The sequence below is a fragment of the Vipera ursinii genome (assembly GCF_947247035.1).
Source record: "Vipera ursinii genome assembly, chromosome: 1".
Classification (NCBI taxonomy): domain Eukaryota; kingdom Metazoa; phylum Chordata; class Lepidosauria; order Squamata; family Viperidae; genus Vipera; species Vipera ursinii.
In genome coordinates, this window is record NC_139512.1 from 9,459,185 (window position 1) to 9,482,850 (window position 23,666).

Below are 23,666 nucleotides of genomic sequence, written 5' to 3' on the forward strand. Positions count from 1 at the left end.
AGTTCAGGAAGTGATTGTTTGGATTGCAACACTGGCCCCAGAACTACAAGGGTGAAACCATCCTGTTTTCTAACAGAAGATAATATTTGTAGCTCAGGGTTAAAACTGTTACCCACACATTTTGGCAGACCATTTAACGCAGTGTGCTTTGCCCAAAGAGGTGGAAAGATAGATTAAAATCTATCTATTTATGGACGCAAATAAGGAGAGGCAGATTATCCAACAGAGGAGAGAAGCCACTTAGAAAGATTTAATTTAATTTAATTTATTAATATTTCTATACCGCCCTTCTCCCGAAGGACTCAGGGCGGTGTACAGGGCAAGAATAAAACACAGAAATTACAAAAGATAAAAAGTAATTAAATACATGCCCAATTAAAAAATACAGTTAATACATACTAAAAACCCCAATAAAAATAATAAAAACCCCACCAATTACCCCTCAGGCCAGGCCGGCTTGCTCGAACAAGTATGTTTTTAGATCACGGCGAAAGGAGCGAAGATCGGGCGCCGTCCGGAGCTCAACCAGTAACTGGTTCCATAGCTCCGGGGCGCCCACAGAGAAGGATCTCCCCCTGGGGACCACCAGTCGACATTCTCTGATCGGTGGCACCCTGAGGAGGCCCTATCTGTGGGAACGCACAGGGCGCAGGGAGCTTGATGCCGGCAGCAGGTGTTCCCTAAGGTACTCCGGACCCCTGTCATGTAGGGCTTTATACACCATTACTAGTACCTTGAATCTCACCCGGAAGACAACTGGTAACCAATGCAGCTCACGGAGCAGAGGTGTGACATGGGAGTATCGGGAGACCCCCAACACAACTCTTGTGGCTGCATTCTGTACCAGTTGGAGCCTCCGGGTGGTCCTCAAGGGCAGCCCCATGTAGAGAGTGTTGCAGTAGTGTAGACGAGAGGTCACGAGCGTGTGAGTGACCGTGCATAAATCATCCCGGCTTAGATAGGGCCGCAACTGGCGCACCAGGCGAACCTGGGCGAAAGCCCCCCTAGTCACAGCCACCATGTGATCTTCCAAGGTGAGCCGTGAATCTAGGAGGACTCCCAAGTTGCGAGCCCTATCTACGGGGGGGTAATAATTCACCCCCCATAGCAAGAGGTGGAATGTCCGAATAAACCTGGGATGAAGGTATGCAGAACCACTCAGTCTTGTCGGGGTTGAGTTGAAGTCTGTTCCTCCCCATCCAGACCCGAACCGCCTCCAGGCAACGGGACATCACGTTGAGGGCATCACTGGGGTGGTTTGGGGTAGAAAGAAAAAGCTGGGTATCATCAGCATACTGATGATACCCAACTCCAAAGCCACGAATGATCTCACCCAGCGGTTTCATGTAGATAGAAAATCACTTTATATACTGTTCAAACATATTGTGTTAGGAGTGATTTGTCGCCAGAAGTTGTGGGTGCTCCAACACTGGAGGTTTTTAAGAAGAGATTGGTCAAGTGGTTGTCTGAAGTGGTAGGTTTTCTGCTTGAGCAGGGGGTTGGACTAGAAGACCTGCAAGTCCCTTTCGATTCTGTTATTCTCATATTCTGTTATTCTGAATGAGTACTTTTCATCGGTTAGCATCATTTGACTCATCTGCGATCTAGTGAGGATGTTCAGAAACTTTAGGTGCAACATGCAGCATTTTGCAGCATCCCATAGCATTCTTAGTGTGATCTTGTTAATACTTATTGTCATATTTTCATTTCGACCCCAAACCACCCCAGTGATGCCCTCGACGTGATGTCCCGTTGCCTGGAGGCGGTCCAGGTCTGGATGGGGAGGAACAGGCTTCGGCTCAACCCTGACAAGACTGAGTGGCTGTGCGTGCCGGCATCTCGGGAAATTCAGATCATTCCATCTCTTACTGTGGGGGGTGAGTCATTACCCCCCGTAGATAGGGCTCGCAACTTGGGAGTCCTCCTAGAATCTAGATTCACAGCTTTCCTTGGAAGATCATATAGTAACTGTGACTAGGGGGGCCTTCGCCCAGGTTCACCTGGTGCACCAGTTGCGGCCCTATCTAGACTGGGATGCCTTGCATACAGTCACTCATGCGCTCGTGACCTCTCGGTTGGACTACTGCAACGCTCTCTACATGGGGCTGCCCTTGAGGACCACTCGGAGGCTCCAACTGGTGCAGAATGCAGCCGCGCGAGTTGTGTTGGGGGTCTCCCGATACTCCCATGTTACACCTCTGCTCCGTGAGCTGCATTGGCTTCCAGTTGCCTTCCGGGTGAGATTCAAGGTGCTGGTAATGACCTATAAAGCCCTACATGGCATGGGTCCGGAGTACCTAAGGGAGCACCTGCGGCCGGCGTCAACTTCCCTCCGCCCAGTGCGCTCCCACAGAGAGGGCCTCCTCAGGGTGCCACCGGTCAGAGAATGCCGGCTGGTGGCCCCCAGGGGGAGGGCCTTCTCTGTGGGCGCGCCTGACCTCTGGAACCGTTTACCGGTTGAGCTCCGGATGGCTCCCGACCTTCGCTCCTTCCGACGTGATCTAAAAACTTATTTATTTGAACAAGCCGGCCTGGTCTGATGTTTTTGGGGTTTTAATTACTGTTTTTAAGTAATTTATTGCATTCGGGCACAATGGTTTAATCTGTTTTTAATTTTTGTATTCTGTATTTTTGGTATTTATTGCCCTGTACACCGCCCTGAGTCCTTCGGGAGAAGGGCGGTATACAAATAAAATAAAATAAATAAATAAATATTCAGGAGGTGCGTTTCCCACATTATAACGAATTTGTGAGTTACTAAGGTGCAGATCTATGTACGATTCTTGTTCTTGGCAGACTTGAACCAGTTCTTATCAGATTCTACATTAGTCAGGGAGAACTTGCTTTGTTAGCTCAAAGAACTAGAAACATTAATCAAAGACTTCAAACTTGGCCCTTTTATGATTTGTGGACTTCAACTTCCAAAATTCCTCAGCCAGGCACTCTGGCTGAGGAATTCTGGGAGTTGAAGTCCAGAAGTCATAAAAGGGCCAAGTTTGAAGACCTTTGATCAAAGACATTCCTAGTTACTGAAAACATTACTCAAAGAGCCCACCCCCCATCATCAAAACTGTGAAGTTGTTGGTGGTCTCTGAGCTTGGTTATTTTGTTGCAGAAGTTTCATTATCCATTTATGTAACATTATCCAGTAAGCTCTAGTTAGGTGTGGTGTTTGTTTGTTTATATAGAATTGCCATACCGATGTTGGTGGGGATGCGATTTTCTTGATTAGGTTATTGTTTTCTTTTTGTGGAAACTAATCAAGAAAACTAATTTGATTCCCTGTGTTGTCTAGATCTGGAAGAAGTATTTTTATTTTTCACTGTTCCTTCTGACTTGCAGACACAGAGAGAAGTATAGCTGCAAATAGCATTGCTTCCATTACATCAATATTGTTTTTAAAACTTGGCAATTTTAAAACATGCGGACTTCAAATCCCAGATTTCCTCAGCCAGTATGCAGGCTGTGGAATTCTGGGAACTGAAGTCCACATATGTTAAAGTTGCCAAGTTTGAGAAACATTGATCTGCCTGGCTACTAAGTGCTGACACTTAACTTGATGCCACACAATCAGTTGATCAATGTTATGTAAACCATGATTTATTCATCAGAAATCTGTAGCCCTAGTAAGAAGCCCCAAACTTCCCTAAGTTTCATTCCCATTCAATAAAAGTTGTGCCCTGCGTACTACATGGAACTATAAAAGTCCTAGTAAGCTTTGCTGACATTGTTCACAATAGTAATGCTGTGAAGTTGTTGTTGTTGTTAGTTGCGAAGTCGTGTCCGACCCATCACGACCGTATGGACAATGTTCCTCCAGGCTTTCCTGTCCTCTACCATCTTCTGGAGTCCATCTAAGCTCACGCCTACTGCTTCAGTGACTCCATCCAGCCACCTCATTCTCTGTCGTCCCCTTCTTCTATTGCCCTCGATCTTTCCCAGCATTAGGCTCTTCTCCAGTGAGTCCTTCCTTCTCATTAGGTAGCCAAAGTATTTGAGTTTTAGCTTCAGGATCTGGCCTTCTAAAGAGCAGACAGGGTTGATCTCCTCTAAGACTGACCGGTTTGATCGCCTTGCAGTCCAAGGGACTAGCAGGAGTCTTCTCCAGCACCATAGTTCAAAGGCCTCAATTCTTTGGCCTCAGCCTTTCTTATGGTCCAACTTTCACTGCCATACATTGCAACTGGGAAGACCATGGCCTTTACTATACGCACTTTTGTTGGCAGGGTGATGTCTCTGCTTTTTAGTGTGCTGTCTAGATTTGCCATGGCTTTCTTGACTACAGTCCCCATCTGCAGTGATCTTGGAGCCCAGGAAAATAAAATCTGTCACTACCTCCATTTCTTCCCCATCTATTTGCCAGGAATTGAGAGGTCCGGATGCCATGATCTTGGTTTTCTTAATGTTTAGTTTCAACCCAACTTTTGCACTCTCTTTCTTCACCCACAACAAGAGGCTCTTTAGTTCTTCTTCACTTTCTGCCATTAGAGTGGTATCATCTTCATATCTTAGGTTGTTGATATTTCTTCCAGCAATCTTAATTCCAACTTTTGATTCATCTAGCCCTGCCTTTCTCATGATGCTGTGAAGTTGCATGACAGAAATAAAGCAACAATATTTCTCAAGCTCCCCAATTCTTTCTGGCCACGCCCTCTATGTTCCAGTTTCCGCGTTTCTAATGAAGTCTGAAGCAAGGAGATTAAAGAGAATGAACAAAAAGTTGCGCATCGACGACCGGTTTCTATTCCACCACGCGACATCGAAAAAAGAGCCGCTCTATCCATCTCTCGATGGAGTCGATGCCCCGTCTTTCCCCTTTAGACTTCCGTACCGTTCCGCGAGGAAAAAGGTTTCTTCCGTTTTGAGTGTGTGTGTGTGTGTGGGGGGGGGGAAGGCTCCACTCATCCTGTCGATTGGGAACCGGGCGTTCGGGTTGCAGATGCGTCAGGTGGACTCCCACCTTGGGCGCGCTCTCGGCTCTCATTTGAGAACCCGAGGTTACGTCTCTGCGTCAGCAAACCCTCCCCCCCAGCGCTCAGGGGAGAACCGGAAGTCTTGTCGTAGTTTTTCGGGCTTTCCCCTTCGCCTCTCTTCCTCGGACCGGAAGTCCGCGGAGCTCCAAGATGGCGGCCGCAAACCCGGAAGTTGCTCAAGGCCGGAGCTGCCGCTGCCGAGCCCGAAGCCGGCAGCCTTGAGTCCGACGCCGTCGCCGCCGTCTCGCGGCTTTTGGTTCTCTCACCGCCCCGGAGAGTCCCTGTTCGTGTGTTGGGGGAGAGGGCGAAGACCAGGTGAGCGGGACCCCCTCCCTCCGCCGGAACCCCTCCCCTCCGTGACCTCACGAGCCCCCTCCTAGCCGGCCCCCCCTCCTTTCTGGAGGAGAGGGGGTCCCTTGCCTCAGACGAAGCCCCTTCTCCTAAGGGACCCCCACTCTGTTTGAGCTCCCCCCTTCTCTGAGTTGCGGAGAAGTCGGGATCCCCCCCTCCTTTTAGAGCGCTGAACTTGGGGAGTGGGTTAGCCCTGCGCCCCCCAAAACCCCCAAACCTCCTTTGGCTCCTCGCTCGCCCGTTTCTCTCGGAGGCTGCCTCGCTTCGGCTCTGCTGGGCGGGATCCCACCACCCCATTTCACGAGAGGGTTCAACTCGGAAGCTCCAGGCTGCCAGGCAAAGTCCCAGCTGAGAAAAGGAAGTTTTTTGGGGGGGTTCGGTTGCCCCCCCCCAAAGACTCGCTTCCCTTGGGTCCAATCTGTAGGTCGCTTTCAATCCCCCGCTCAAAGTCTCTGCTGTACTAAAGTTCCCATCATCCCCACCCAGCATGGTAGTTGTAGTCCAACCTCCCCCCCCCCCCCCAGATGTGTCTGGCAAGGAGATTGTGTCATGTTTCGGGAGCAGGCAAGCCAATTTTTTTGGGGGGGGAGGGGGATCCAGTTCTTTGGAGCTGGGTTGGGAATAGCTCTGGGGTCCCATTAGTGAGATTGGGGGTTCCTGCCCCTCTTTGCCCGGGGTTGACTCGTTCCTTTCTTTCCTCCTGCAAGCATCAAATAGGGGGAAGCAGACTCCCCCTTCCCCCCCCCCTGCTGCTTTGCTTCCTTCCTTCCTGTTGTCACCTCCTGACGGGCAGTGGCAAAAATGAGGGGCAAAAGAAGCACCCCCCCCACATAACAACAACTTTAATCAGGTTGGAAAAAAGAGCAGAGCACTGAATCGGGCTGATCTTGGATTCTGTTCCCAGATCTTTTGGCGAGCCCACCTTCCTCTTCCAGCTCTTAGCAACGGGAATGTCGAGTATGTGGGTTGCGATGTTAGAGTTAATGGAAAGCCAAAATTATTATGCTGCCCTGAAAGACAGCAGCCTGCCCACCTCGATGTTGGTCACTAGATTTCTTGTGCAATAGCAAATTCTGTGGTTTAGGATAATCTCTGGGGGGGGGAAGCCTCTTTTCATTCTTGATTCTCTCATCATGCAATATGTTGCACAGCCCCGGCGGATTTTAGTTTGCCTAGGCAGGAATACTCTAGCACTTCCTGTCTCTCACCAATGCTAATTTCCTCTCTTCCTGGTGCTGATTTCTGGGATCTTGAGGGTACATTTGCTTCCTCGTTTTTTCTTCCCCTTCAGGTAGGTTTTAAAGGAAGGATTTGGGAAAGCTGTTCTGTTCCTCTTCAACTTTCCCCAACTTAGCGTACTCACAGTGTATTGGGCCGAAAGCAGGACAAGCTGCGACTGTCATAAATACCCCACCAGTTGCCAGCTGAAAACATACAAAAAACGGTTGCTGGAATTGGGAATGTCTTGTTTAATGAAGAGAAGGACGAGGGATGACATGATAGCAGTGTTCTAGTGTCTCAGGAATAGGGACGCGGTGGCTCAGTGGGTTAGGACGCTGAGCTTGTCGATCAGAAGGTCGGCAGTTTGGCGGGTCGAATCCCGAGTGCCGCGTAACAGAGTGAGCGCCTGTTACTCGTCCCAGCTTCTACCAACCTAGCAGTTCAAAAGCACGTAAAAATGCAAGTAGAAAAATAGGGACCACTACGGTGGGAAGGTAACAGCGTTCCATGCGCCTTTGGCGTCTAGTCATGCCGGCCACATGACCACGGAGACGTCCTCGGACAAGCGCTGGCTATTCGGCTTTGAAACGGAGATGAGCACCGGCCCCTAGAGTTGGAAACGACTAGCACGCATGTGCGGGGGAACCTTTACCTTTACCTAGTGTCTCAGGGGCTGCCCCAAAGAAGAGGGAGTCAAGCTATTCTCCAAAGCGCCTGAAGGCAGGACAAGAAGCAATGGATGGAAACTAACCAAAGAGAGAAGCAACCTAGAACCAAGGAAAAATTTCCTGACAGTTAGAACAATCAATGGAACTACCTGCCTCCAGAAGCGGTGAATGCTCCAACACTGGGAGTTTTTAAGAAGAGACTGGACAGCCATTTGTCTGAAATTGTATAGGTTTTCTTCCCTGAGCAGGGGGTTAGATTAGAGGAGTTCCAAGGTCCCTTCCAACTCTGTTATTCTGAATTTCCCAGGATTCCCCTGACCTTGGTTACTGGGACATTCTGGTCACTGTGGTCTCATTGTATTCACAGGCTGCCTGGTTGAGCTGTTTTGCCCCTTTACTGTGCCAAATAAATTGATTTGATCTTCTTGAGGCTGTATTCCAGTTCAGTTGCCCCGTCTAAAATGTTCAGTACCACAGTCATCTGAGGAATTTTCCTTGTCTTCCCTGAAGATAATACAATGCTTTATAGCCACTTTTGTTTAATGGTGTATAACTGTGGCACATCCTCTCTGTATCTGGAGGGTTCCTTGTGATAAAGAGGTTTCATCCTCAGATCTCCTGGGAAGGAGATAATCTTTCTGGGTTACAACACCTCAGGGGATGTTTGCTGGGGTAATTTGTGCCTGCGTGCCTGCTAGGAGGGGAGAAAGCATTTCCCCATTCCTGGAGATCTTTGCTCCACCTGATTGAAAGGATAAGGAAGTGAATGAAGTAGAGAATGGCTGGTTATCTTTGTTAGTTTCTTTCTTGCTGTGTTTCACCCTTGAGGCTTATTAATTTTGGGAATAAGGGTTTTCTTTGGATGGATTATGTGGGCAGGTTTCTGAGTCTGCAGAAATAATAATAATAATAATAATAATAATAATAATAATAATAATAATAATAATAATAATAATAATATAAAGTTGGAAGGGACCTTGGAGGTCATCTAGTCCAACCCCCTGCTCAGGCAGGAAACCCTTTACCATTTCAGGCAAATGGCTGTCCAGTCTCTTCTTAAAAGCCTCCAGTGTTGGAGCATTTACCGCCTCTGGAGGCAGGTTGTTCCACTGGTTAATTGTTCTAACTGTCAGGAAGTTTCTCCTTAGTTCTAGGTTGCTTCTCTCCTTGGTTAGTTTCCATCCGTTGCTTCTTGTCCTGCCTTCAGGGGCTTTGGAGAATAGCTTGACTCCCTCTTCTTTGTGGTAGCCCCTGAGATATTGGAACACTGCTATCATGTCACCCCTCACCCTTCTCTTCATTAAACTACACATACCCAATTCCAGCAACCGTTCCCTATATGTTTTAGCCTCCAGCCCCCTAATCATCTTGGTTGCTCTTCTCTGTACCCTTTCTAGAGTCTCCACATCTTTTTTACATCGTGGTGACCAAAACTGGATGCAGTATTCCAGGTGTGGCCTTACCAAAGCATTGTAGAGTGGTATTAGTACTTGACTTGATCTTGATTCTATCCCTCTGTTAATGCAGCCTAGCACTGTGTTGGCTTTTTTGGCAGCTGCAGCACACTGCTGGCTCATATTGAAGTGATTGTCTACTAAGACTCCGAGATCCCTCTCACAGTTACTACTATTGAGCAAGGTACCACCTATACTATACCTATGCATTTGATTTTTCCTGCCTAAATGTAGAACCTTCCTGCTTTTTCAAAGTTTAGTCCTAGAATAGAATAGAATAGAATAGGACAGGATAGGACAAATAGAATAGAATAGAACAGAATAGAATAGAATAGAGCTGGAAGGGACCTTGGAGGTCTTCTAGTCCAGCCCCCTGCTCAAGCAGAAGACCCTATACCATCTCAGACAGATGAATGTCCAGTCCTTTCTTAAATATCTCCAGTGATGGAGCGCCCACGATTTCTGGAGGCAAAGCTGTTCCACTGGTTGATTGTCCTCACTATCAGGAAGTTTCTCCTTAATTCCAGGTTGCTTCTCTCTCTCTGATCAGTTTCCAACCACTGTTTCTCGTTCACTTTGCTTCTTTCCCGCCCGCCCCCATTTTTTTGTTTTGTTTTACATTTTTGGTTTTGTCGTCTTGTTTTTTTTTTTGCTGCCGGACTGGTGGCATCCAGATGTTGCTGAATTACAGCGTCCAGTAGACCCTGTTGGCGTGACTAAAGTGACTAATGGCAAAGTCTGTTGGAAATTGTTGCCCGCTGACCATTAAAAGGTCACCAATTGCTAACATATGGGATGGAAACGTTTGTGTCTTTCTGAGGTGTGGCACCTCTGCTTTCCTACCTGATTGCTGATTAAGGAAGAGACCATTTCTGATGGAAGGCAATCAAGGCCACGCCCTTTTTCAGAGAAAACCTTGGTTTCAAGAGGCATCGAAAAGGTTGCATGCTTCTTTAACCTTGATTCGTTGGTAGAAATGAAAAATTTCTTCTTCCTTCTTTTCCAGCACCTTCCGAGTCATTACTGCTTGTCTTCTCTTGCAGACTATGACAGGTGGAGATTTTACAGGTGGTCCTCAATTTGCAACCATTCGTTTCAGGACCGTTTCAAGTTACAACAGCACAATATCCCCATGGTCATGTGATCCAAATTTGAATGCTTGGCAGCTGGCTTATATTTATGACGGTTGCAAGTGTCCCCGGGGTCATGAGATCACCTTTTGCAAACTTCTGACGAGCAAAGTCAATGGGGTCAAGCCAGATTCGCTGTAGAATTGTGTTACTAACTTTAATGCAACGATTCACTTAGCAACCGTGGCAAAAAAAAAGCTTTGTAAAATGGGGCAAAACTCACTTAACAACTATCTTGCTTAGCAACAGAAATTTGAGGCTCGGTTGTGGTTGCGAGCCGAGGACTCCCTGTACTACAACTGTGATTGTTAAGAAAACCGGTGTGGGAGCTCTTTTTTTGCCAAAAATTGGAAGTAAACGCCGTGGTTTGGTAAAAACAATCAGGTGACCGTTATAAATGCAGTGGTCCCATAATTCTGTGGGGCAGGGCCACCATTTGCAACTTCGAATCTGGGTCATAAGCACCTCCAGGGAGGTCGGTTGTAACTTTGAACGGTCGCTAAGTTGAGGACTCTCTGGATTTGTTTACCTGTGTTTGCCCTAGTTTCGGATCCTTTCGTTCCCGTTTGTTCCCTTTCTCCTTTCCAAAAAAAAAAACAACACCAAATCATTGTTGGGTTCCGTTGAAAATCTCCAGGGAATACCCAGGAGCAGTAACTATTCTGAGTCATTTCCTGGAGTCATATTGAGGCCGCCTAGGGCCAAGGGTGGGACTTTAGGCTCCCTCTGATATCTCACCTGTCTCACAAAGGAACCTTGGGTGGGGTAGTTAAACTTCTTTGCATAGGTAACATTAGGGCATTGAAACTTAAGATGCCCTCAGTTGCCTCCGTATGCTTTGGCATGGGCAGTTCAGCTTTATGAGCAAATGAGAGGTGCAGATGTTGCTCCAGTTTTGCCTCTCAGTCTGTAAATATCCTCACACAACAGGCCAAGGGTTCAGTTCCTAAGTCTTGTGTTAAGAGCATAAATCAGGTCACGGTGCATCCGAAGTAGTTACGTTGTCTATACCCTGTTATGTACAGGTAGGCCTCAACTTAGAATAATTCGTTTATTACTAAAGTTGGAAGGGACCTTGGAGGTCATTTAGTCCAACCCCCTGCTCAAGCAGGAAACCCTATATACCATTTTAGATAAATGGCTGTCCAGTCTCTTCTTAAAACCCTCCAGTGTTGGAGCATTCACAACTTCTGGAGGCAGGTAGTTCCACTGGTTAATTGTTCTGACAGTCAGGAAGTTTCTCCTTAGTTCTAGGTTGCCTCTCTCCTTGATTAGTTTCCATCCGTTGCTTCTTGTCCTGCCCTCAGGTGCTTTGGAGAATAGCTTGACTCCCTCTTGTTTGGGGCAACCCCCTGAGACACAGGTCTGCAACCCGCGGCTCCGGAGCCTCATGAAGCTCTTTCAGCCATCTCCTGCGGCTCCCAGTCCTCTGCCATGTGCAGTCCCCCCCCAAAAAAAAGTGGGACTAAAAAAGTTCAACCAATCAACTCAAATATGCAGGGTAGGTGCATATCTCGCCTTGGCTCCACTCTTCAGTCAAACCCTGTTCTGCACATGCGCGTGCATGTGCACACATTTTTTGCGGCTCCCAGTTTTTCCTTTTGTGAGGGAACCGGTTCCGAGTGGCTCTTTCACGGTTTCAGGTTGCTGACCCCTGCCCTGAGATGTTGGAACACAGCTATCATGTCACCCCTCGTCCTTCTCTTCATTAAACTAGATATACCCAACTCCAGCAACTGTTCCTTGTAAGTTTTAGCCTCCAGTCCCCTGATCATCTTTGTTGCTCTTCTCTGTACTCTTTCTAAAGCAGGCATGTCAAACTCACGATGTCGCGTGATATCATGCGATGTATCGCAACTTTTCCCCCATTGCCGGCAATGGAGTGGGTGCTGTTTCAGTATGATGCATCCAGCCCGCGGGTCAGCAGTTTAACATGCGTGTTCTAGAGTCTCAACATCTTTTTTTACATTGTGGTGACTAAAACTGGATGCAGTATTCCAAGGCATTGTAAAGTGGTATTAACACTTCACATGATCTTGATTCTATCCCTCTGTTAATGCAGCCTGGCACTGTATTGGCTTTTTCGGCAGCTGCAGTACACTGCTGGCTCATATTTAAGTGATTGTCCACTCACAGTTGCTACTATTGAGCAAGGTACCTCCTACGATACATGTGCATTTGGTTTTTCTTGCCTAAATGTAGAGCCTTACTTTTTTCACCATTGAATTTCTTTTGTTAGATAGTGCTCAATGTTCAAGTCTGTCGAGATCCTTCTGTATCTTAAGCCTATCTTCTGGAGTGTTGGCTATTCCTGCCAGTTTAGTGATCATTCCAAGTTACAATGGCACTGGAAAAGTGAATTATTACCTTTTTTCACAGTTACGACCATGGCAGCATCCCCATGGTCACTTGATCAAAATTCAGAGGTTTGGCAGCTGACTCATATTTATGATTGGTTGCAGTGTCCCGGGGACGTGTGATCACTTTTTGTGACCTTCTAACAAGCCAAGTCAATGGGGAAGCCAGATTCACTTAACAACCATGTGACTCATTTAACAACTGCAGTGTGTCACTTAACAAGACAGGTTATAAAATGGGGCAGAATGGAGATGTCTGGTTTAAATCCTGTGTACTGTTGCTCAGTGTAAGCCTGTCTAGTCTTGTCCATGGATTATTAGTCATCCAGGCCATGGTTGTCCCAAAGGTGTTTTTCCCAAAGGCAGCTGGACTTTTTATTTTATTTTATTTTAATTCCATTTATATCCCGCCCTTCTCCGAAGACTCAGGGCGGCTTACAAGCTTAGCAGTAGCCTTCATTCTATGTATATGCCTGCTTATTAGGGCTTTCATACACCCCCCAAGCGGCATTATTACAAAGTCAGCTTAATTGCCCCCAACAATCTTTCTTGAAAAGAAAGTCTAGTTGCCTTTTGAAAAAGCACCTTTGGGACCTGTCAGTTCCTATTGAAAGCAATATCTTGGCGTTTTTCAGCCACAAGCAATTGCAGGCAACCCTTCTCAGACAGAGATGAGACAAGGGAAGGGCCTCCGCTGATGTTGGCTTGAACCTCTCCACCCCTTTTAGCCGTCAAATCGTCAGCCCTGCTATTCTTGCCTCCAGCCTACGATGACAGCAGAACCTGTGAATCTGGCTTTGTTTAGCTGTGGGGCAGGGCACGGAGGCATAGATAGATCAGCAAAACTTGGCAAGGCATATTTGGCCCCGGGGAAACCTCCTCTGAGATTTAAATTTATGATTTTCCCAATGCTTCCTCTCCGTCCCATGGGGCAAAGATTTAAATCTTTGTTACGTGAGACAGTTGTGAAGTGAATCACTGCAGTCATTGGGTTAGTAACCCAGTTGTTAAGTGAATCTGGCTTTCCCCATGGACTTTGCTTGTCAGAAGGTTGCAGAAGGTGTTCACGTCTCACACACACACACACACACACACAAATCTGGGACACTGCAGTGATCATAAATACGAGTCTGTTGCCAAGCATCTAAATTTTGATCATGTGACCATGGGGATGCCACAACAGTTGCAAGTGTGAAAAATGGTTATATTTCATTGTTTTCCAGTGGTGTCGTAACTTCGAAGAGTCACTAAACAAACTGTTGTAAGTCGAGGACTGTCGTAGATTGAGGGGGTGTGAGTAGGGCAGTTCACTTCCAGCAGCAGAGAATTCAGAAGGGAAAGTTGTAGATTGTAGATTGTAGATAACCTTTATTGTCATTTTTTCCTGTGGGCACAATGGCACACATTAAAAATGAAATTTAGTGGCTTCCTCTCAAAGTGTAAACATACATAACGCACATTTAAAACATACTATGTACAACATATGTACAGACCTATATGCGCCAATTCCTGGACTGGAAGGCCTTTATCACAGTCACTCATATTTTAGTCACTTCCTGGTTGGATTACTGCAGTGAGCTTTATATGGGGCTGCCCTTGGAAGACCACTCAGGGTTACAACTGGTCTACAAGTCAATACAAGTAGTCCTTGACTTATAACCATTACTTTAGTGACAGCCTGAAGTTATGATGCCACTGAAAAAATGTGGCTTACGACCATTTCTCACACTTACGACTGTTGCAACATCTTTGTGGTCATGCGATCAAAATTCGGACCCTTGGCAACTGGCTTGTATTTACGACAGTTGCAGTGTCCCCAAGTCACGTGTTCCCCTTTTGCGGCTTTCTGACCAGCAAAATCAATGGGGAAGTCAGATTCACTTAACAAGCCTGTGGCTAATTTAACAACTGCAGTGATTCATTTAACTGCTGTACAAACAAGGTTGTAAAATGGTGCAAAACTCACTTATCAGTGGTCTTGTTTGGTAGCAGAAATTTTGGGTTCAATTATCGTAAATCGTGGATTAATTGTAACACACACACACACACACACACACACACACACACACACTATTGTCAGGTGCTCAACCCATGTTACTTCTTTATTGTGAGAGCTGCTCAGGATCCTAGCATTCCTTCCAGGTACAATTCAAGGTGCTGGTATTTATTTAAGTGTCTTTTTAGAAGTTACATATTGATCAAATTTATATGGCCTGTAAACTTAGGCAGCCAAAAATCCAGATCTTGCAAAGCTGGTAGGAAACTGAGGGCCCTGCAGGGGTCATAAGCCTCAGTACACACTAATGCAGGGGTCTTCAAACATGGCCCTTTTATGACTTCTGGACTTCAACTCCCAGAATTCCTCAGCAAGGCACACTGGCTGAGGAATTCTGGGAGTTGAAGTCCACAAGTCATAAAAGGGCCAAGTTTGAAGACCCCTGCACTAATGTTTCTCAGCTTGCTAACTTTAAGATGGGTGGACTTGTCCCAAAGGTGCCTTTTCATGAGGCAACTGGACTTTCTTTTTTCCCTCTGAAGACGTTTCGCTTCCCATCCGAGAAGCTTCGTCAGCTCTGACTGGATGGCAGGAGCTGAAGAAGCTTCTTGGATGAGAAGCGAAACGTCTTGAGAGAGAAAAAAGAAAGTCCGGTTGCCTCATGAAAAGGCACCTTTGGGACAACCGTGACCTGGATGACTGAGAATTTCCATAGACGTGTGAATTTTAACCCACAGAATGCTGGGAATTGAAGTCCGCACATCTTAAAGTGGGCAGGTTGAGAAACACTGCTATACTGAATGGTCAGAGATGAAGGAAACTCTTCTTCCTTCCCTTGGTTGTTCAAAATTGAATCCTGCACACTTTCCAATGAAATAACTGCTCTCTCTCTCCTTGGGCTGGAGGTCCTCCCATGGCCGAGGGTTGTGCTAGCTGCAACAATGCCACAAATAAGGCAGGGAAGCCCGTTCCATCATCTTACTTGGCTTCAGCCGCCATTTTCTTCTCTGCTTCCTGAGAGAGAAACGAGGACTCGCTCTTCCTTCCAGCCAGCCAGCCAGCCGTTTTGAGTGCGCTAACCCGTCAGCCTTTTCCTCATTCCCCTTTTCCTGTTGTGACTCGAAGCTTGCGCAGCAGAGACTGTTTAGTTAGTGGCTGAGAGGGATCAGATCACGTGCTTGTGGCTGCCATCTTGACTTTTTTGACTCCATTGGGAAGTGGAGGGAAAGCTCAAGCAGCCTAAGTCTGTGCTTCACTTCTGCCGATCGGAGAGCACCAGGCAGTGTGGTGCATGAAACATCTTGGTGTTTTTTTGGGGGCCCGTGCAAGTCGCACTTGTGAAAAATTAGCTTGGGGATTAGAAGTCCCTACTTGGCAATAAATTATAAGCGTCCCGCTTCCTGAATTGCTCATTCTCTGCAAATGTCCAGTGTATTGGCGCATGTGTTAATTAGGTGGGGAAGTTGGTCTGGATTTATACTGCTGACAAAAAGTGCCATTATTGGCAATTCATGTTAATTTTCTTAGGATATTTGTGGTATTTTCTGGAAATGGAGCTGTTCCCCGAGGACGAAGGATTCGTTTAAATGGCCTAGGCTTCTGGGTAGAAAACTGTAACGTAAAAATCAGTGATAGGCTATGTTGGTTCAAAAGTAGGAAAGGGCCTGGCTTGAGAGAAGTTGCTTATCAGGGAGATAAGCCTGATAGGTGGACCTCAACTTATGACCACAATGGAACCCCAGTTTTCCATTAATAAGCAACACAGTTGTTAAGTGAGTTTTGCCCCATTTTATCAACCTTTCTTGCCACCGTTGTTACATAAATCACCATAGTAGTTAAGTTAGTAACACGGTTGTTAAATGAATCTGGCTTCCCCATTGACTTTGCATGTCAGAAGGTCCCCAAAAATGATCACGTGACCCCGGGACACTGCAACCATCATAAACAGGGGTCTTCAAACTTGGCCACTTTAAGACTTGTGGACTTCAACTCCCAGAATTCCTCAGCCAGCCAGCCAAGGCTGGCTGAGGAATTCTGAGAGTTGAAGTCCACAAGTCTTAAAGTGGCCAAGTTTGAAAACCCCTAGTCATAAATATTTGCCAAGTTGCTGAGCATCCGAATTTCGATCATGTGACCACAGGGATGCTTCAACGGTCGTTAAGTGTGAAAAAACTGTCCTAAGTCATTCTTTTTTAGGGCCATTGTAATTTCAAGCGGTCGCTAAATGAATGGTTTGTAAGTCGAGGACTACAACTCTGGGCCCTGTGGTGAAAGGGGCTGATTGGTAGTGTACTCAGAGCAGAAGGAGGAATTTCCGCCTTCAAATAATCAGCAATTTCGAGGTAATTGGTCTTTTACCAATGGCACCAGCCTCACTTGGGTTTGAAAAGAGACGGGCAAACCTCTGGAAGCCCTCTTTGGCAGGACTGGGTCTGTGTCACACAGCCAGCTGGAGTGTTTCTGCAGTTGTTAAATGAAAAGTTAGTGGTTGCCTCTCCTGGGACACCGCATGAAGCTTTGAGAGGAAGTGATTTGAAGGAGGTTATGATTTGCATGCAACCCAAATCAGTTTTCTTATTTTATTTCTCAGGAAAGGGACCTTGGCCAAATATTCCAACCACTTGGAACAGAAAGAGGGCCGGCAGTGAAAAAGAGGTTCCTTTGTCGGAAACCCCAATGAGTAGCTACTTTCTCCGTAGATCAGGGGTCTTCAAACTTGGCCCTCTGATGACTTGTGGACTTCAACTCCCAGAATTCCTCAGCCAGCGTGCCTGGCTGAGGAATTCTGGGAGTTGAAGTCCACAAGTCATTAAAAAGGCCAAGTTTGAAGACCTCTGGGCTAGATAATGATGGGGATGGTTTTGATTTATGTCAGGTCTTCAGCATCCAGGTCAGAGATGGGCCTATAGGTTGAAACAAAGTGAAGAGTTTAGAAGTAGGGCATACTGTAATTTTTCAATATAGCCATTTTGGTCTAGCGATCAAAGCACCAGGCTAGAAAGCAGGAGACAGTGAGTTCTAGTCCTGCCTTAGCCATGAAAGCCTTCTGGGTGACTTTGGGCCAATCACCAGGAGACGGTGAGTTCTAGTCCTGCCTCAGGCATGAAAACTTGCTGGGTGACTTTGGGCCAATCACCAGGAGATGGTGAATTCTAGTCCCGCCGGATAATTTTGGACTAGTCCCTCTCTCTCTCAGTCCAACCCATGTCACAGGGTTGTTGTGGGGAAAACAGGAGGAAAATTTGTTGGACATATTCGCTGCTTTGAATTACTTGTAAAAATAATGGAAGGCTGGATATATACATGTATGTGTGTGTTTGTGTGTGTTTCTGTATGTTTGAGAGTATAATATCCCAAGGAATCAGCAGTTTGCCCTCTGCTCAGTGTTAAACTGGAAATAGGGGCTTGTTCTCCGGAACCAGGTGACTTTTTCTTGAACCTAGCAGGCTGGTGGAAGACTAAATCCTGACCTTCATTCCTGAGGTGTGTGTTTTTGTTTTTTTTGCTTTGGGGAGCTACCGTTTTGGAATTGCAGGCAGTCTCTTGTCTTAGTTTTGCATGGAATGTCTGTTTCCTCCACACCTGGCCCTACAAAGGTGCGATTGTTCCCCATCTGGGCAAGGCGGAAGACATGCCCTTCGGTGAAATGCTTTATATCATGTCCCTGTTGGACAAGACCCCCACCCCGCTTTGAGGCCGGCCACTTTTGGACAGCAGAATATTTCAAGGGTGCAGCAAAGCACGTTGGCAAGGCAGATTGCAGTCAGAAAGCAAACGAGGAAGAGGGTTGAAATGATCAGATGGCGGATGATGGAATGAGTCTTCCTTGCCCGAAGCAATATGGAAAAATCTGTCTATCAGAACTGTGGATTGAGCCGAAGGGAGAAATTATCTGCAGGGTAGGGATTTCAGCTCAGCCATCTGCAGGCAGCCCTCGGCTTACAGCCATTCGTCTAGTGACCGTTCCAAGTTACAACAGCACTGCAAAAAGCGACTGGGGACTGTTTTTCACACTTAACGACCGTTTGCAGCATGGTCGCGTGATCAAAATGGAGAGGCTTGGCAACTGGCAGGTACTGGTGACGGTTCCAGTGCCCTGGAGTCACATGATCACTTTTTGCGACCTTCTGGCAAGCAAAGTCAATGGGAAAGCCTGATTCTCTTAACGGCCACGTCACTAACTTAACAAGTGCAGCCCGCTTTATATCTGGGGCAAGGAAGGTCGAAAAGGGGGACAAAACCCACCGAATGACCATCTTGCTTCGCAGTGGAAGGTTTGGGCTCAGTTGTGGTCGTAAGCCGAGGACTACCTGCAGTGGGCAACTTTGCACTAGAAATGTTCCCGTTGAATCTCCTGGCTGAAACAATTGATGGGAAAACATCCCATAATATCCTGGATGGATAAATCTGGAGGGCAGAGGGAGACGGCCAGCCTAGACTGACAAGTGAATCACATTTCACAGGAAGCGATTGCTTGCCATCCTAGGAAATTCAGAGCCTCACCATTCAGATTAAGTGCCCACCATTTTGGACAGAAAGATTTTCTATCCATTCCTTGGGTTTTCCAGTGAAGAAAACCAAAAATCCCATTTAGAATAATGTGGTAAGAAAAACTCAGTGCTGGGGAAAATGTATCAGGGGTGGAGTTTGGAAGCCTTGTTTTCGTTCTTTTTTGGCCTAACGCTGTCTGTTTTGCAATACTGGTTGATATTGTTATTTTTCTGGTTTGGTGGTCACAAGGAAGCACCCCCGGGCTCCAACCTTGGAATCTGGAAGTGTTTTCGGTTTGGTGGGATGACTCAGAAGCTACAGCTTGTGTAAAATTCAACAGGCTGAGGGTCATGGGCAACATCTGGATTTCCAGGAATCCTAGATCTAAAAAGTTGCTGCCAGGACAAAAAAAAAAAATATGGCTGAGTTCAGATCAGGACATTTAAAACCGTGAATCTGGAAATATACAACTTGGTGGTGCTGAGCTGCGCTTACTTTTGGGATGCTCTATTACAGCTGCCATCCCTGGATGGAGCAGGACCAGGACACCTAAATAGGCTGAGTTAAGGCAAAAAATTAGTTTACCTTAACATTTATATATTTATCAAATTTAAATACTGCCCATCTCACTGTCCAAATGACTCTTGAAATGAAGTTTCATTTACGTACTTTACCTTTATGTGCAAAGCAAGTCACACGAATTCAGTACATAGTCCTATTAGTGTAATGATTTTATACCCGCTTAGATTAGAATGATTATTTGGTACCTGTTTTTGGACTTCTCAGGTACGATTAGGTGCCCGTGCCTTAAATAAATTGAGATCTGGAGACTTGAAAACTCAATTATTTCTTTCATATATTGTATCTGCTTAGGCCAGGGATCCTCAAACTTGGCCACTTTAAGACTTGTGGACTTCAATTCCCAGAATTTCCCAGCAAGCCATGCCTCCAGAAGTGGTGAATGCTCCAACACTGGAGGTTTTTAAGAAAAGACTGGACAGCCATTTGTCTGAAATGGTATAGGGTTTCCTGCCTGAGCAGGGGGTTGGACTAGATGACCTCCAAGGTCCCTTCCAACTCTATTGTTGTTGTTACTGTTGTTATGTGTATTGTGTATATGTATATGAATCGTATGTGGACAATACAATATAAGATATCAAATTAAGATAATACCATAAAATCACCATAATATGAAGCCACAGAATTCGCAATGGGATAATTATAATATAATATAATATAACATAAAGTATAATAATTAGTGAATTTATAATGTTATAAAAATATTATAAGTTTTGTTGATTTGGCCCCACCTTGAAGATGTAGGACAAAAAAGCAGTGATAATGTACTCGAAAGGAGTAAACAACTAGGAAGGCTAGAGTTTTTCTTTTGCAAGGAGGAAGTTTAAATTTCTAGGAAGCTGCGTTTCTTCCCTTGGCGTTGCATTTTGCAAGGCTTGTTGCCAGACCATTGCACAGCGCTGGTCAGAAGCACTGCAAGCAAGATAAACTGGCAGCTTGTAGGGAGTGACAAACTGCAGGTGGTTCTCAACTTACAACCACAATGGAGCCCAAAATTTCCATTGCTAAGCAAGACAGTGACGTGAACTTTTGTCCCCCTTTACGACCTTTCTTGCCACAGTTGTTAAATCAGTCACTGCAGCTATTCAGCTAGTTACACAGCGGTTAAGCTAATCTGGGCTCCCCCTTGACTTTGCTTGTCAGAAGTTTGCAAAAAGTGACCACAGGGAAACTGCAACGGTCATAAATACGAGCCAGTTGCCAAGTGTCCGAATTTTGATCACGGGACCATGGGAATGCTGCAACGGATGTGTGAAAAACGGTCACAGGTCCCTGTTTTTTTTTAGTGCTGTTGTCACTTCAAATAATCACTAAATGAATTGTTGTAAGTTGAAGACTACCTGTGTCCCTTCCTTCCTGCTCTGATGGGCTATAAGATTTTGTCTCACCTGAGATTATCACACCAGCCCTTAAATATAAGCCTAGCTCCTCCTTGTTTGGTTATTTTGACAAAAATGTACACCATGATGGATAGGATAGAATAGAATAGAATAGAATAGAATAGAATAGAATAGAATAGAATAGAATAGAATAGAATAGAATAGAATAGAATAGAATAGAATAGAATCTTTATTGAGAATAGAATAGAATAGAAATTGGAATGAATAGAATAGAATAGAATAGAATAGAATAGAATAGAATAGAATAGAATAGAATAGAATAGAATAGAATAGAATAGAATAGAATAGAAATTGGAATGAAAGAATAGAATAGAATATATGGAAGGGACGTTGGAGGTCTCCAACCCCCTCCTTAGGCAGGAAAACCTATACCATTTCAGACAAATGGTTTTCCAATCTCTTCTTAAAAACCTCTAATGATGGAGCACCCACAACTTATAAAGGCATGTGGTTCCACTAATTAATTGTTCTCACTGTCAGAAAATTTCTCCTTAGTTCTAGGTTGCTTCTCTCTTTGGTTAGTTTCCATCCGTTGCTTCTTGTCCTGCCTTTGGGTGCTTTGGAGAATAGCTTGACTCCCTCTTCTTTGGGGCAGCCCCTGAGATATTGGAGGACTGCTATCATGTCCCCCCTCGTCCTTCTCTTCATTAAACTACACATACCCAGTTTCAGCAACCGTTCCCTATAAGTTTTAGCCCCCAGTCCCCAAATCATCTTTGTTGATCTTCTCTGTACCCTTTCCAGAGTCTCAACATCTTTTTTACATCGTGGTGACCAAAACTGGATGCAGTATTCCAGGTGTGGCCTTACCAAGGCATTGTAAAGTGGTATTAGTACTTCACTTGATCTTGATTCTATCCCTCTGTTAATGCAGCCTAGCACTGTGTTGGCTTTTTTGGCAGCTGCCACAGATGGCTGGCTCCTTTTTAAGTGATTGTCTACTAGGACTCTGAGATCCCTCTCACAGTTACTACTGTTGAGCCAGGTACCACCTATACTGTACCTGTGCATTTGGTTTTTCTTGGACAAGTCATGTCTTGCTTTGCTGGCTGTTCAGTCTCCAGCCATTAAGGGCTGCTTCTGCATTTGTTATTCTTTTATTTTTTTCATTTTGAAAACAGAAGTTTGGAGGAGGAAGTTAGTTGAAAAGCAGCAGAGCTGAAAAGTTATCCATCTGTATTGCTTTATTAGGAATTTGTGAGTAGTTGCGTCTTCCTGCGGTGGGCAGTTGCGTGAGTTCTTGAGAATTTGGGTGCTTGTGTTGACTCTCACATGTACATATGTCGATGTTTCTCAAACTTGGCAACTTTCAGATGCGTGGACTCCATCTGTATTGCGTGGACTTCGTTTGTATTCATCTGTGAAAACTGGTCGTAAGTCACCTTTTCCAGTGCCTTTGTAAGCTTGCACAGTCACTAAATCAACTGTCGTAAGTCGAGGACTACCAGGGTTAATCGTTTCATTCAATTACTTTTATTATGGGTGAGCGTGGTTTTCGTCGAAATTATTGTAACTCTTTGTATTTCTGGATTGATTTTATTTTGTTAATGATTGGCCACGGTTCCGTAGGAGCGCATTTTTTTACTTGGTGAAATTGCCCTGCGGTGACTTGGTTACGTCCGACCTCGGGCTGATGGGGCCCTGCATTTGCAGAAGCTGTAAAACTGGGGCCCTCAAACAGCAATATGTTTAAACCTTGGACACTGGCTGGGGAATTCTGGGAGTTGAAGTCCACAAGTCTTAAAGTGGCCAAGTTTGAGGACCCCTGCTGCAAACGTCCTTAATTCATTTCTCAATGGTAGTCTTAAAATCAGTCTAAAATCAGTCTAAAATCAGTCTAAAATCAGTCTAAAATCAGTCTACAGCTGCTCTTCTAGGACATGAAAAAGAGAGTTTTCCTCCTCCTGTTCTCCAAAATTGTTCCTTCCTGTGAGGAAGACAGTGCCCCGTGCTTTTGATGGTGCAAATTACTAGCGGTGTGGAGATCTCTCTTTTCTTCTCTTCAGGACATCCTCCTGAGTGAGCTCTGTGCGGCCAAACCTCTACAGCCATTTGTCAGAGTCAGCCAAAAGCTTTATCAATGCAACTAATTAAATGCTGCATCTTCAAGGAACTGCTCCTGCCTGTTAAATGCGCCCTGGGTAATTGGATACAGCCCCACAGGGATTGTATTTCGGGGTCATGACAGGAATAATTCGCAAGGAAGCGTCGGTCAGCAGAGTTTTAGCCGTGCGCCTGCTGGCCGCCTGCAGGGTCCTTCAATTCAATTTCAGTTCAGGTGGAAGGGACCTTGGAGGTCTTCTAGTCTAACCCTCTGCTCAGGCAGGAGACCCTTTGTCATTTCAGACAAGTGACTGTCTGTTTTTTTCTTAAAACGCTCCACTGCTGGAGCACCCACAAGTTCAGAAGACAAGTTTAACTGATTAATCGTTCTCACGGTTAGGAAGTTTCTCCTTAGTTCCAGGTTGCTTCTCTCCTTAATTTGTTTCCATCCATTGTTTCTTGTCCTGCCATAATAATGCTAATAATAATGCTAATGATGATGATGATGTTGATGATGATAATAATAATAATAATAATAATAATAATAATAATAATAATAATAATAAAAGTAGGAAGGGACCTTGGAGGTCAACTAGTCCAACCCCCTGCTCAGGCAGGAAACCCTATACCATTTCAGACAAATGGCTGTCCAATCTCTTATTAAAAACCTCTAATGATGGAGCACCCACAACTTATAAAGGCATGTGGTTCCACTAAGTAATTGTTCTCACTGTCAGGAAGTTTCTCCTTAGTTCTAGGTTGCTTCTCTCTTTGGTTAGTTTCCATCTGTTGCTTCTTGTCCTGCCTTCGGGTGCTTTGGAGAATAGCTCGACTCCCTCTTCTTTGGGCCAGCTCCTGAGATACTGGAAGACTGCTATCATGTCACCCCTTAGTCCTTCTTTTCTCTAGACTGGCCAGATCCAAATTCTGCATTCATTCTTCATGTGTTTTAGTCTCCAGGCCTTTAATCATCCTAGTTGCTCTTCTCTGCACTTTTTCCAAA

General features: G+C 45.5%; 1 protein-coding gene across 2 annotated transcripts in view; it reads left to right on the forward strand.

Moving 5' to 3' along the window:
• Positions 1–5,109: 5,109 nt before the first annotated feature.
• SBNO2 (strawberry notch homolog 2) overlaps positions 5,110–23,666 on the forward strand; it is a 153,029-nt gene continuing 134,472 nt past the window's right edge. For both annotated transcript variants that reach the window (XM_083363152.1, XM_083363153.1), the window contains exon 1: positions 5,110–5,288. The gene's annotated coding sequence lies outside the window, so the exon portion shown is untranslated. The remainder of the gene's footprint in view (positions 5,289–23,666) is intronic.